The sequence below is a fragment of the Loxodonta africana genome, chromosome 10 (genome assembly GCF_030014295.1).
Source record: "Loxodonta africana isolate mLoxAfr1 chromosome 10, mLoxAfr1.hap2, whole genome shotgun sequence".
Lineage (NCBI taxonomy): Eukaryota > Metazoa > Chordata > Mammalia > Proboscidea > Elephantidae > Loxodonta > Loxodonta africana.
Window position 1 is genome coordinate 33,523,558 of NC_087351.1, and position 14,528 is coordinate 33,538,085.

A 14,528-nucleotide genomic window follows, 5' to 3' on the forward strand; every position below is an offset into this window, starting at 1 on the left:
GAACGGTATTTTTAAGACTGAATTTAATGTTACTCTAGACATGGAGAACTTGCAGAGTATGACCAGGTGGTCCAGTGTACATTGACTGATTATACCAAGTCTGAATTAGCCTAGTCTGGCAATAGTAATACCTTGTTCAATTGTGCTGAGAAAGGGAGCTTTCATATTACTTGTACTGAAATCTGTACTGTTCATATAATGTGCCATGTTGGGAGAAATATGCTGTTTTTACATGAAGGAATCAGGACATGTTATACATACATAAGACTGGACAAATGCAGCCCTTTGATCTATTCAGTTGACTCGGATTAAGCCATAACTGAGATGGCTGGTTGGGACCTCTCCTCCAAGCAGTTCTGACCAGTCCGTTGGGGACAGTCCTCTAGTAACTCTCATTAAATGTTGTCTCAAATGATGCACAGATATAACGTCCACCAGAGTTAAGCGCCAAACCACTGACATGCAGCTCAACGTCCAAAGTGGGTGAAGGGCAGGCGAGGACCTGGTACTGCTTTGCTTCTTTTTCTGGCACCCTGATAGGAGTCGGGGGTGGACTGTTGGGGGAATGGTCTGCCTCTACACCTCCCATCAAGGATGCCTAAAGAAAGGCCTTGGGCCCAGAACATTCCCTGATAAGGAGGCTGGGAATGAAGTTACCTTCTCTCTCCCAGTTCCTTCTCCTTATCAGAGAAGCCTTCCCCTATTCTGGGCATGCAGTAACTTTCTCTGTCTCTTGCATGTGCTCAGGCACCATATGGCACCTGGCCAACCCCACTTCTATATCTTTTCCCAGCAGGGAGGGAACAGGGTCTCCTGTACTACAGCACAAGACGGGGAGTGACACAAGATGGAGAGTGTGACAGATTGTAAGAGCTGGCCTAGAGGGGTAGACTGAAGGGGAAACAGGTTTTGTGAAGCCAAACATGGGTGCCCTCATGTGGTTCATTAGTTCACTACGGTTGTCATTCTTATGTAAGTGTTTCTGTCATGGAGCCACTATCGTCTACCACCAGTATAAAACCTCTGCCCTCTCACTGCGGGGTGCGAAGATCTGCTTTGGTTCTGTGGCCACCAGGGATTGACTCTTATGTAAGTCTCCCTAATAAAACTCCTTCACTGCCACACTGGAGTTGCCTGCCTCTTTCTTCAGTCTCTCAGCACCCTCCATTTTTGGAGGTGAATTTCACATTACTGGTCCGTGCCTGTACACATCCATATAGATATCCTGCTAAAACCTATCCATATAGATTTTCCCACTAAAATTCAAAGAAATGTATTGGTAAAATATGAAATATATGTTTACAAAACTCTGTGTTACTTTACACAAATGCATTCTAATACCACCAACACCATCAACAGACTACTAAAAATTAATGAAGGCCATAAATATGAATACACTAACTCGTCACTTATTGGCATGGGTAGGTTCAAAAGACCAGGTCTTTACGTGAAAATAGGTGTTACATGAAAATGGAGGATGACAACATCAGGTCAAAGGTGGAGGATGACAACATCATTACAAAACTGCCAAACCACTGAGAATCACGGGCCAGCCAAGCTGACACAAACCTTAACCATCACAGCCAGCATTACTATCACCTCACATTTAGGCACTCGTTACTACCACGTATAAGTCATTAATGTGCAAAATAATCAGTAGATTTTTTTTTTACTATTGTTGTAAATGTAAAATGTCAGATAATGAGACAGAAGATAAGTGATGAGTGGGCATATCCTACAATTTTGTTCTAACCCAGCCTATACCAGAAAGGCAGTGGAGAATACAGGCTTAGCCCAGAGATGTAAATACAGCCTGGCCTAGTCAAATCAAATCTGCGTATACCCTATGGCCCCACAATCCTACTCCTGGATACATATCTCACGGGAATTTTCACATCTATAATACTATTTGTATAATGATATTCATCACAACATTGCTTGTGGTAGCATGAAAGCTGGCAACCCAGCTGATCATCATTGGGGGAATGGACCAATAAAACATGGAACTCGAATTCCATATTTATAATATTATGGAGCAGTTAGAAATACCAAACTAGAAGTACACATATGGACAGATCTTTAATGTGTACTGTAGGGTAAAAGGAAACCCTGGTTGCTTAGTGGTTAAGCGCTATGGCTACTAACCAAAAGGTTGACCATTCATATCCACCAGGCACTCCTTGAAAACTCTACGGGGCAGTTCTACTCTGTCCTATAGGGTCGCTATGAGTCAGAATCCACTTGATGGCAATGGGTTTGGGTTTTTTTTTGGGGGGGGTAGGGCAAAAAGAGTAAGAAAAACAGCAAGAACTACAGTACTATAAACAGTACTACAGTATAATAAAATCAAAATATATACATAAAACTATGTATTTATATTTTACCTAGATACATACAGATTCAATTACAGTGACTGCCAGTGGGGCAGGGAAATAAGAGCACAGAATGGGGATGAAAGAGAATGAATAAACACATCCATCCATATAGGTAGGTAAGAGACACGGTAGTGTGCCATGCCAGGCACTGAGGGTGTGTCAGTGGTGTGCTGGTACCAGCTCCTACCAACTTTTGAGAGTAAACAGTTCACATATTTCCCAACTCTGTGCTCGGTAACATTACATTGGTAGCTTAAAACATCAGCCATGCTACAACCGATGACTGCCCTGACAGGGAACACAACAGAGAACCCCTGAGGGAACAGGAGAGCAGTGGGATGCAGACCCCAAATTCTAATAAAAATGGTCTTTTTATGAGACCTGTTCGGCTTAATGGTTGGACTGAGACTAGAAGGACCCCAGTGGTCATGGCCCCCAGACTTTCTGTTGGCCCAGGACAGGAACCATTCCTGAAGCCAACTCTTCAGACATGGATTGGACCAGACAGTGGGTTGGAGAGGGATGCTGGTGAGGAGTGAGCTTCTTGGGTCAGGTGGACACTTGAGACTATGTTGGCGTCTCCTGCCTGGAGGGGAGATGAGAGGGTAGAGGGGGTTAGAAGCTGGCAAAATGGACACGAAAAGAGAGGGTAGAGGGAGAGAGGGGGCTGTCTCATTAGGGGGAGAGTAATTGGGAGTATGTAGCAAGGTATACGTAAGTTTTTGTGTGAGAGACTGACTTGATTTGTAAACTTTCACTTAAACCATAATAAAAAATTATAAAAATAAAAAAAATCAGCCACGGTAAGAGAATGTACCCCATGGAAATGAGCAAATACTAAAAATCAGGGCATCTTTTGGTGGGGAGGAAGGAGGCCGTTCTTAAATATTTATAGCACACCACTTCCTCTAAGCCCATATATTTCCTTCCTCATCAGAAATCCTTGACCCCAAGAAGGAGGTAGTAGGAAATGACACGGAGAGCTTGAAAATTTTCGCTGGATGATTCTGATACAATGATCCCTACGTAGCAGCCAGCTGAAACCACTGTTCTATTCCAAGCTGCCTTTCAATTAGTTTGTCAATTTTGCAAATCAGAGGCCTTAACTTTTTTTAATCTAGTTTTTTCCAGTTCTAGAAATTTGTCCTAAAAAATATTTCAAATATAGAAAATGTTTTCTATATAAAGATGTTGCTCTGAGTCCTACTTAACAGTGACAAACTGGAAACAACCTAAATGTGAAGTGGGGATGGTTATATAAACTAATGATACATCCAGCATGTAAAACGATATTTATGTGAAGTTTTTAATAACATGAAAAACACTTCAGTTATTGATTTAAATGAAAAACAAGAATAAAAAACAAATCTGTATATAAATAGATAGACAGATATACCAAACTTTAATGTGATACTAATCAATCATCACCTGGGGATCTTGGTAGACTACAAATTCTGATACAGAAGGACTAGGGTAACGCCCAAGAGTCGGCATTTCCGACAGAAATAATGTCAATGCTGAGGGTCTACTGACCACTTTTTGAAAAACAAAGGTATATAGAACATAATCGAATCTATGCAAGAAATGCATAGGAAAATATGGATAAAAAATGTACCAAAGAATTAATGATATTGAGTTGGGACCATAGATAAAGGTTTTTTTTTAATATATTTTACTAGAGTTTCCAATTTTTCTATGTTAAAGGAGTTATATGCTTAGGAAAAATGCTATTAAATGTAATCTGCTTTAATCTTCTTATAAACAGTATTGAAAATTGAATAGCCAAGAATATGTTGAAGAGGACATTTGTATAACCTGGTCAAGAGCCAAGCCTTCATTCTTTGCTCCTCCTTTCTTGACTATGATTGAGCATACATTCCTGATTTGTTTTTCCAAATGATTCTACACTTTTAAATAAAGAAAAAAAATTAATCCAACCTTTTCATTTTCTCCCATTTTTCTTCTTCCACCAGGACCCCATCTTCTACTATCTACCAGCCACAGTCAGGTAGAGGTCAGGATAAGATTGGCCAAGGCTTTTTATTATTTGTAGTGGTTCCTTACAACCCTGTAACAATAGGACTGCCAAACATCAGACAGTGGTCCCTATTTCAGAGGCATAATTGGAGTCATTTTAACTGCAAGTAACTGTTATTCTTGATCTGAACAAAGAACAGAAACTTCGGTTTGCAAGTTGTAGTAAGTAACAGCCAAGAGGGTTGGGAATTCTGAGTGAGGCTCATTATACTAATTCCCTGGGGATCCCAAGCCTCTTCAAACTAGAAAAAAGAGTAGATCCCTTAAGAAAACAAAGCTACGACCTGTATCTTCCAGCCCTGATGTCACTTCCATGAAGATGAGTGTTTATTCCAGAAGTAGCTCACCCGCTGCCTCCTAGAGCCCCAGAGCCCGCAGAAGAAGCGTCACTTCATAGAGACTGGGCCCACACAAGGACGAAATGAAAGTCTTTATCAGTCAGAATCACCACATTAGTCCAAGTCGAGGATGAAGGACTGCTCCAAATGACAACCGTACTGTCCAAGGCTTTTCCCAGGATGAACTTGCTGAAAATGGATGATTTCAAAACATTCTAGACTCATCATACCACCTAAATGATGGCATAGTCCAAGGAAACCAGTCTCTTACTCTTAGTGACCCAGGGAATGTAGTTACTCAATCACGAAGCTTTGGAAAAAGACAGGTGTTCTTAGAGAACGCCATCAAATTCATGGGAGATGAAGATCTCATGCCAACAGTATATTATGCCCTGCATTTAGGGCCAATATTGCAACCCCAAGAAATATCCATGGGAACCCAGTATCTTCTGCAATCCTGTGAGTAGCATGTATGGAATGTCCTGACTAGGACTTCCTTAAGGGACTGACAGACACTTGCCCCAGGACATTTGGGATATTGCCGCCTGACTGCTTCAGGGGATGGCAGTACAGCAGTGGCTTCCTCAAGCCCTCCTTCTACTGGCACTTGTTTTTTATACTCTTTTATAAGGTCTGGCACATTGAAGACCAGCACTGGCTCTCATTTGAAACTTAAACTCCACCATCCAGCTCAATTCTAGAGAACAGCAAGAGGTGAGTCAATCCTTATTCAGTCATTGCCATTAAGTTACTCACTAGCAGTGAGGAACTTTGCCTGCCCTGACTTACACAACGTTGTCCAACCCTGTGCTTTATGTAACTCTCCTTGGAAAACCCAAATCTCTGGACAACACTGAATCTTGGTGAAACTCCTAATGATTTTCCTTAGAGGGAAAAGATCTAATCTTCCTTCTAAATGAACTAGAACTCTCCAAAAGAGCACACAGTTCCAGCCCAGGAAGTACAAGCATCTAGGGCATCCACAGAGACTTTCCCACTGGAGCCTAAATGACTGGCCCTTAATGTTACGAATGATCTGAAGCAGATGGCTGCAGCCATGTCCTGGCTCTCAGGCTGAGGGGCAAGTCTCCTCCTTCCCTCAGCAAGCATGTACAATAAAGGGGAGAATGCCTGGGATTCATGAAGTGGTCTATTTCCCTTTGTATCGAGAAAGGCCCCAAGCTGGTAGCCTCCTGTTTCAAATAGGGAAGAAAAAAAAAAAAAACAGAACTTTATCAATGGCACTGTCTATGTGTTACGTCCTTGTGCTGGTTACAATGTCTTTGCATGGATTATCTGTGCTCAGCTCATGATCCACTATGGACCCTGGACTTTTTTCTCCCCTCCCAGTCTCCTCCAGCTATTCCTTATCTTAGTCTCTGTTCCTGTAGGCCTCTGAATGCCTCCAACCGAGGCCTTACCAAGAAAACCCTCACCCTATTAGTTCCTGATGATCTTCTCTGGGAATCACATTCACGACGGTTTCTGCTTGTGTTCTGGAAAGAGCTGGATAACTTTCTCAGCCACCTGGGCTAACCCTGGAACCAAACGGTCAGGCTGCAGAAACCACTTTTTCAGATTATTTATAAATCAGACGATGTCGAATCTTGAAATGAACCCTGGGGAATTGCTCTAGTTATAGCCTCAGAGGCTGATCAACCATTTGCGTTCTTTAACAATTACCAGCAAATGCTAGATAGAATGGTAGTTTGTGGAAAGACTTTGAGTAGTGTAGCCTGTGCTGAAAAGAAGGCAAAACTGTAAAAAAGGCGAATTTTGTCAAGTTCACCATTTCATCTTCCCCACTAATGCCACTTCCGTCTCCCAGATATCCCACCACCTCTAGTACCTCCTTCTCTCAAGTACTTAAATTGAGTACCCATCTTCTTCATCAGACACTGGCAAATAACTTCTGCTATAGATATGCCAGATAAACAAAGTAATAATTGATAATGCTTAAGGAAGGACACTTACAGAGATGCTGACTTTTACAAAGAGATCTTCTTAAGATCTTTTTGTTTTGTTTTGCTGCCAAAAGTCCTCTACCATACACAACCAGACCTCTGTCTACTTACTTTCAAACTCTAGCCACCTCAGCAATGGAGAGCCTCCCTTCAGGGAGTGATCACAGGAAGACACCTCTTCATCCTCATGAGGAAAATCAAACGCTCCTCACATGAACCAACTTAAGGTTACTTGGCATGCTGACTCTGCTAAGTCGCTGGCCGTTAGGAAATACTACATAAGCGGTAAGTCCTCAACCCATTGTGTGTAAATACCCACCAATGTCTCTCTCAGAAATTTAAGGTGTTATTCATTCATTCAATAAGTGTTTATTAAAGCTGGTTATCACAAGAAATATGTTCTAGGTGCTGCAGAAAATACTGATTAATAAAGAAATTTTTGACTCAGTAAGCAACAAATTAAAAGCAACTAAAAATACAGTCAGTATAAACTGAGATATAACAAAATTCTGGGAAATACAGAGGAAAGAATCATTCAGAAGAGAAGCTTTCATGGAGAGAATGCATTTACTGAGGAGCATTTAAAAATATAAATAGCATTTGAAAGACTGATAACACCAGCCTGAAAAGACACCATGTGCAAAAGCACAGGTGCATGAAAATGGATAAGAAATCAAAGAATTGCCAAGAGTCTATTGTACCTGGAGTCCAGAGAACAATGCAGAAGGTAATGAGAGATGAACCTGGAAATATCATCTGGGGACAGATCATTAATGACTTCGAATACCAAACTCTTAGTAAGGAATTTTGATTTATACAGATATGAATTGAATTTTTCTTTTTTGATTCATGACAGCTGTTTTCTTTCACGTTTCTTCTTTGCTGTTTATTAATCCAAATGTATTAAAACCTGGAAAAGCCATAACCAATGTAAGAGAGAAATCTGCCAGAGAAGGAAAACTCAAATACCAGAGAGCAACAGCTAAGTAGTAAGACTGCACCCTGTTAAAGATGGAAAACATGTGAGACCCGGAAAAAAAAGGCAGTCTCTTCAACTTCCGGCTCTCACAGGTTTCACTGTAGTAGTTGAAAGCATCAATGATTCAGGTAATATTGTAGCAGCAATAGAGTTTCCATGCATTTAAGCCAGTTTACCTCAGAATATGAACCTGCTAGTGTATGCCTAAGTTAAGCAGAAAGGGTACCACCATGGAATATGAACTAGTTATGTGTGAAGACCCAATATTGGAGGAAAAGATAAAAATAAAAGGAATTGAAAGCAGATTTTCTTAGTGGCAAAAGAATTAGCTGAGGAATCAGGAATAAGAGTTTAGTTAAGAAACGTAAGTATGGTTAATTTTTGCTTTTGAGCCTCACTTGGTCCACCCTAGCTATGACTACTTCCTCCTCTAGCACATACATAGAACAGGAACCAAAAATGAAACAGGTCCCGGCAGGGGCTCTGCATACCCTGCCTGAGTAGACAGTGGTGGTAACACATGCCCTTCCTAGGAATAAAAGATTCTTTCAGCCCAAAATGCAACACTCATCCCTTCATTCTTTCAATTCCAGGCTGTACTCAGATGCCCAGATTATCACAACCTTGATGCCAAACACCTCTGATTGACCATCCCCAGCAAGGTCAAGGAGCCATGGGAAACAGCACCACTGTCACTGAGTTTGTCCTGCTGGGGCTCTCAGACGCCTGTGAGCTGCAGATGCTCCTCTTCCTGGGGTTTCTCCTGACCTACCTCCTCACTCTGCTGGGGAATCTCCTCATCGTGGTCATCACCCTCATGGACAGACGCCTCCACACCACCATGTACTACTTGCTCCGCAACCTTGCTGTCCTGGAGATCTCGCTCACCTCAGTCATTTTCCCAAGATGCTGAACAATATCTTAACTGGAAGTAAGACCATCTCCCTCCCAGGATGTTTCCTACAGTTTTCCCTATTTTTCCCTAGGCACCACAGAGTTTTATCTCCTGGCAGTGATGTCTTTTGACAGGTATGTGGCTATCTGTAACCCCTTGCGCTATGCCACCCTCATGAGCAAAAGGGTCTGTGTCCAGTTGGTCCTTTGTTCATGGATGTCAGGATTCCTTCTCGTCATTGTTCCACGTTCAGTTGCATTTCAGCAGCCATTCTGTGGTCCCAATATTATTAATCATTTCTTCTGTGACAACTTTCCTATCCTGGAACTCATATATGCAGACACAAGTCTGATAGAGCTCCTGGGCTTTATTGTAGCCAACATCAGCTTACTGTGCACTCTCTCTCTGACAGCCACCTGCTATGGTCACATCCGTCACACCATCCTGCACATCCGCTCAGCCCAGGAGCACCAGAAAGCACCACATTATTGTCGTGTCTCTCTTCTATGGCAGCTGCATCTTCATGTATGTCCGCTTGGGCAAGGGTGGCCAGGGGGAGGACAGGAACAAAGTAGTGGCCTTGCTCAACACTGTGGTGACCCCGATGGTCAATCCCTTCATCTACACTCTGAGGAACAAACAGGTGAAGCAGGTGTTGAGGGGGAAGGTGAGCAAGCTCCTCTCATAAAACTGTAGAACAAAGAGGCTAAAGATAATGTTCCCAGGCCAGCTAAGGGAGTAACAGGTCCCTGCAAGAAATTCAGCCTTATCTTTTGGGAAAATATTCTTATGACATCTCTGCTGTGGAAAAATGGTTCCAACCAATATGCAACTCAGGGTAATCTCAGAAGCTGTCTTGCTCCTCATGGCATTTTTATTAAATATCAAATTTGATTATTTATGTTCATTCTTTCTGTGTATGCCTGGGTTCTCAACAGAATACAAGCTCTTTGAGGGCAGAAACTAGCTCTGTATTTCACTATAAATCACAAGCTTCAGTACATTGAAGTAGATCACATGGGCATTCAATTAACACTTGCAGACTTATTAATTGCTTTGTGTGTCTTCATCATCCTCAGAGAACAGTACTCTGTTTGCAAAGTTCTAATTTCACACCTATACCATAGTCCTGTCACAGAAATGTATCAGCAAAATGTCAAAGAAAGACTAAGGATAATTGATTATTATTTTGCATATAGCCTACTTACACTTTTTGAGTATTAAAATTCATACAAATTCCTAATTTCCTATCTATAAAGGCTCTTCCACCTAATAGTTGTATTAACTTAGATAAGACACTGAACCTCTCTGGTCCCCAGTTTCCTCATCTTAGATAAGATAGGGATGACAATACCATTCCAAAGGATTAGTATGAAAGTCAAATGAGATACTCTATACAAAGTGCCTTACAGAGTGACGGGCATATAACAAGTCTGCAACAAATGTTAGTTCCTTTCCCTCAATTCTCATCCCACCTTCACTCTCTTATTTTTGACTCTCACATCAGTTATCAACAAAAGCATTTTCAAAGACCTTATATTTAAAATGTTATTTAAAATCTCATGTAAAGTCAAATATTCAAACTACTGCAATTCATTATTAACTGTTTACTATTGATGAAGATAAAGATGAAGAAATTCATATTGGTAAATGAAAAAATATTAAATAAGTAACCAAATTAGCTAACATATTAATTTAATCCAAACCAGTTATTACACAAATGCCATGTTCAAGGAGATGTACTATGTGGTCTGGGAAAAATACATAACCCATGCTGTTGAAAATTTTTAAATCTAATATAGAAGATAGAAACTACATAAATAACTAATAATTCAGGGTAGAAAATGATACATGTAAGAAAATATCACCTGTAACTAACTCTTCAAAACAAGTTCAAAAACCAGGCTGAAATGGATGACTTCTCAAAAAAAGAGAGTTTTCAGATACTGACCTAAGAAGAAATAGAAAACTTGATTAGGCAAATTACTACAAAAGGATATGGAAATGTGAACAAATACCCTATAAACTCAAAAACTATATCATCTTTGACTCCTCTCTTTTGCTTAATCCTTGAGCAAATTCTGTAGATTATACCTTCAAAATATATACAGGACCCTACTACTTCTTACCACCACAATCTTTACGTATGCCACCTTCCATTTCCTCTAATTTCTTCATTCCCCACCTGCCACCCCCATCCCACCCTACCATATAGCCCTGGAGTTAGAGGTCACAGATAAAGGGGCCTAGAGAAGGGGCTTACAGAGTTCAGAGATGAAGCCAACGACATATACCTTTTCTCTCTAAAAATCTCCTGCCTGAAATAGGCCTGAGGCAGAGGAAGGATAAAGCTTTTTTCTTGTTGTTGTTTTTTATTGTAGTGAAAATATACACACAAAAAAACAACATGTTGCTGTCGAGTGGATTTCGACTCTTAGCAAAACTATAGGTTGCAGAGGCTTCTCAGCACAGAGATCAGGCACAAAAGGTGTGCTCCACTCCTGGCTCCTCTTTCTTGGTGGTGTTGAGATCCTTGTCTCCTGCCTCTGGAATGGCTCATTTTAAGCCTAGTGGGATGGCAAAACTTACCACTTTTTCAGGGTTCCATAGATCTTATTTGCATGGTCTCACCCTTGTTCAGGTGCCATGAACTTTACTTACATTATTAGCAAACTATCGAATCCCCTTGGTGGGCCACAATTACCTTATTTGTATAGCCCCACCCAATCACTTGGGTGGAAGTTATAAAGCCATAGTGATAAAGGTCACATAAAAGTGATCCATCTCACTGTAGTAATGTAATTTTAGTGCAATATCAAAGCTATTTATAGATGAGAGGAAGATGGTTTGGGGGAGGAGGAGTACTCTGGAACGTTTTCCCATGTTTCAAATTTTTAAGTACAAGTAGCAGCAGCCAAATTGCCAAGGTTGGAATGGCATTACAAATAGGAAGAACAGCATATGTAAAGGCACGGAGGCATGAGAGAGCATGATGCTTTCAAGAGGGCCAAGTGGTTTGGTTTGGAGACTGCAATATATAAGGAAGAATGATGGAAGAAACAAATGATTCAATAGGAACCCAAGATTAAAAAGCTTACATTTCACTCTGAAAGTTGTTTGGGGGCATCAAATGATTTCAGGCTGAGAAATGCTATGTTTTGTGTCTTTAAAAATTCCCTCTAGAAATGTGGAGACCAAAAGTGAGAAAGATATTGAAATTCAGAGAGATTAAAAAGAAAGAGAAAGAGAGTGCAATTATGGCAATGGCAGTAGAGATGGGAAAAAAAGGAGAAAATTAATGTACAAGATATTTTTGAGATAAAATTATAGGATTTGGATTAAGAGGGTGTATTAGTTATTTAGTGCTTCTATAAGAGAAATACCACAAGTGAATCACTTTAACAAAGAGAAATTTATTCTCTCACAGTTTAGGAGGCTGGAAGTCCAAATTCAGTGTGTCAGCTCCAGAGGAAGGCTTTCTCTCTATTGGCTCTGGGGGAAGATCCAGGTCATCAATCCTTGCCCTGGTCTAAGAGCTTCTCAGTACAGGGACCCTGGTTCCAAAGGACTTGCTGTGCTCCTAGCTCTTCTTTCTTGGTAGTACTGAGGTCCCTCTCTTCTCTGCACACTTCTCTCTTTTATATCTTGAAAGACATTGACCCAAAAATACAACCTAATACTGTAGATTGTGTCCTGCCACATTAACATAATGGACAGCTCACTCCAGAACAGCATCGTAACCACAGGCATAGAGGCTAGGATTCACAACACATAGGATCATTACGCCAGATCACAAAATGGAGGACAACCACACAATAGTGAGAACCATGGCCTAGCCAAGTTGACACATATTTTGGGGGACACAATTCAATCTATGACAGAGAGAAAAGGAGAGAAAGAAGTCTAGGATAACACCCAAAATTCTGACTTGGGTGACCAAAGAAATGATGATGCCATTCACAGAAAGAGGAAACATGAGGAAGGCAAGTTTGGGCAGGGGTAGCAGCCAGAGATGGAGTGAGGAGCTAATACATTAACATTTTTCATTCATCAATCATTTTATCTTTAATCTTTTTTTAATAAGTAATACATTATTGTTGTTGTTAGGTAACATCGATTTGATTCTGACTCATAGTGACCCTAGTTACAACAGAACAAAACACTGCCCAGTCCTGTCCCATCCTCACAATCACTGTTATGCTTGAGCACATTGTTGCAGCCACTGTGTCAATCCATCTCATTGAGGGTCTTCCTCTTTTTCACTGACTCTCTACTAAGCATGAATATATTACTTGGTTCTAATTTTTTAATGTATAAAAAGATACATGGTAATAAATCATGCTATTACCTCAGTCCCTGTACACCCCAAATTAAACTACCTGCAACAAGCACCATTTCATTTTTAACACAATGGCTTTAAGGCATCTAGATGATGATCATCAATCCTGGAGCTCAAAAGAAATACCTGAGCTCATTATATACATTGAATCCTCAATGTAGGGCTAAGAGTTGAAGGTATAAATGTGGATGAGATCACCAAGGGAGAATGAGAAACACTAAGGACGAAACTCTCTGGAACACCATAAATGAGGAATGAATAAAAGATGAAGAAGTGAGGAAAATGGGTTTAAAATTCACTTCCCAAAAAGCAAACTGTATGCTTCATGATGGAAAGGTCTGTGGTGTATCTTGTTCAACCATTTTTTTTTTTTTTTTTTTTGTAGTGCCTAGCGCAGTGCCTGAAACCTAGCTGGTACAGAGCAATTGCTGAATAAAGCATAGCTATTAAAAAAGGGAAATTAAACAACTTTTAGAAGATTCAGGATCAGAGGACAATTGTTTAAAATGGAAAACAACTTTTTCATATTTATGTGCATATGAGCAGCACTAATAAAGAGAAAGTATTTGAACATTTGGCATCTAAGACTGGTCTCAGATGTGGCAGAAAAAAAAAATGATGACAGGAGGTGACTGAACTCAGTCCTTGAAACCTCCTTTCCTTGTAGCTTCACTTTGCTACGCTGTGAAAGGAAAGGGTGCCCTACAGTTGATAATAAAGCTGCCTAATATCACAGGGCTCATTGCTCCAACTAATTTGAGTTGGGTGAAGAGTCCATGTAAGGCTCTTCCATGAATGCCCCTGACAGCATCAAGCACAGCAACTCCACCTGCTATGAACTGTTCCATCTTCTTATACCAAAAGCTTTTCCTTGTGTGTTTCACCCATACAGATTTTAGGTTTTCCTGCTAAAATTCAAAGAAATGTGTTGATAAAATGTGAAATATGGGTTTACAGAACTCTGCACTGGTTTACATAAATGCATTCTAATACCAACACCATCAATCGACTACTAAAGATTAATGAAGGCCATAAATTTGAGTACACAACAATTTTGTTCTAATGTAGTCTACACCAGAACGGCAATGGAGAATACAGACTCAGCCCAGAGATATAAATACAGCCTAGAAGCACTTACTCATATCAAATCGGAATATGCCCTACCCACCTATGGCCCAGCAATCCTACTCCTGGGAGCGTGTCCCAGGGAAATTTCCACATTCATCAGGCTACTTTTATAAAGATGCTTGTCCCAACATTGATTACGGTAGCAGAAAGTTGTTGGCAACCCAGATGACCATCGTTAGGAGAATGAATGTTGTTGTTAGGTGCCATCCAGTCAGTCCCAACTCATAGCCACCCTGTGTACAACAGAACAAAACATTACCCAGTCTTGTACCATCTTCACAATCACTGCTATGTTTGAACCCACTGTTGCAGCCACTATGACAATCCATCTCATTTAGGATCTTCCTCTTTTTTGCTGACCCTCTACTAGTATACCAAACATGATGCCCTTCTCCAGGGACTGGTCCCTCCTGATAACATGTACAAAGTACAAGAGGCAAAGTCTCACCATCCTTGCTTCTAAGGAGTGCTCT

At 40.7% G+C, this 14,528-nt stretch overlaps 1 pseudogene; it reads left to right on the forward strand.

The window, feature by feature from the left end:
• Positions 1-8,366: 8,366 nt before the first annotated feature.
• Positions 8,367-9,649, forward strand: LOC100666119 (olfactory receptor 6E1-like; annotated as a pseudogene).
• Positions 9,650-14,528: the final 4,879 nt, after the last annotated feature.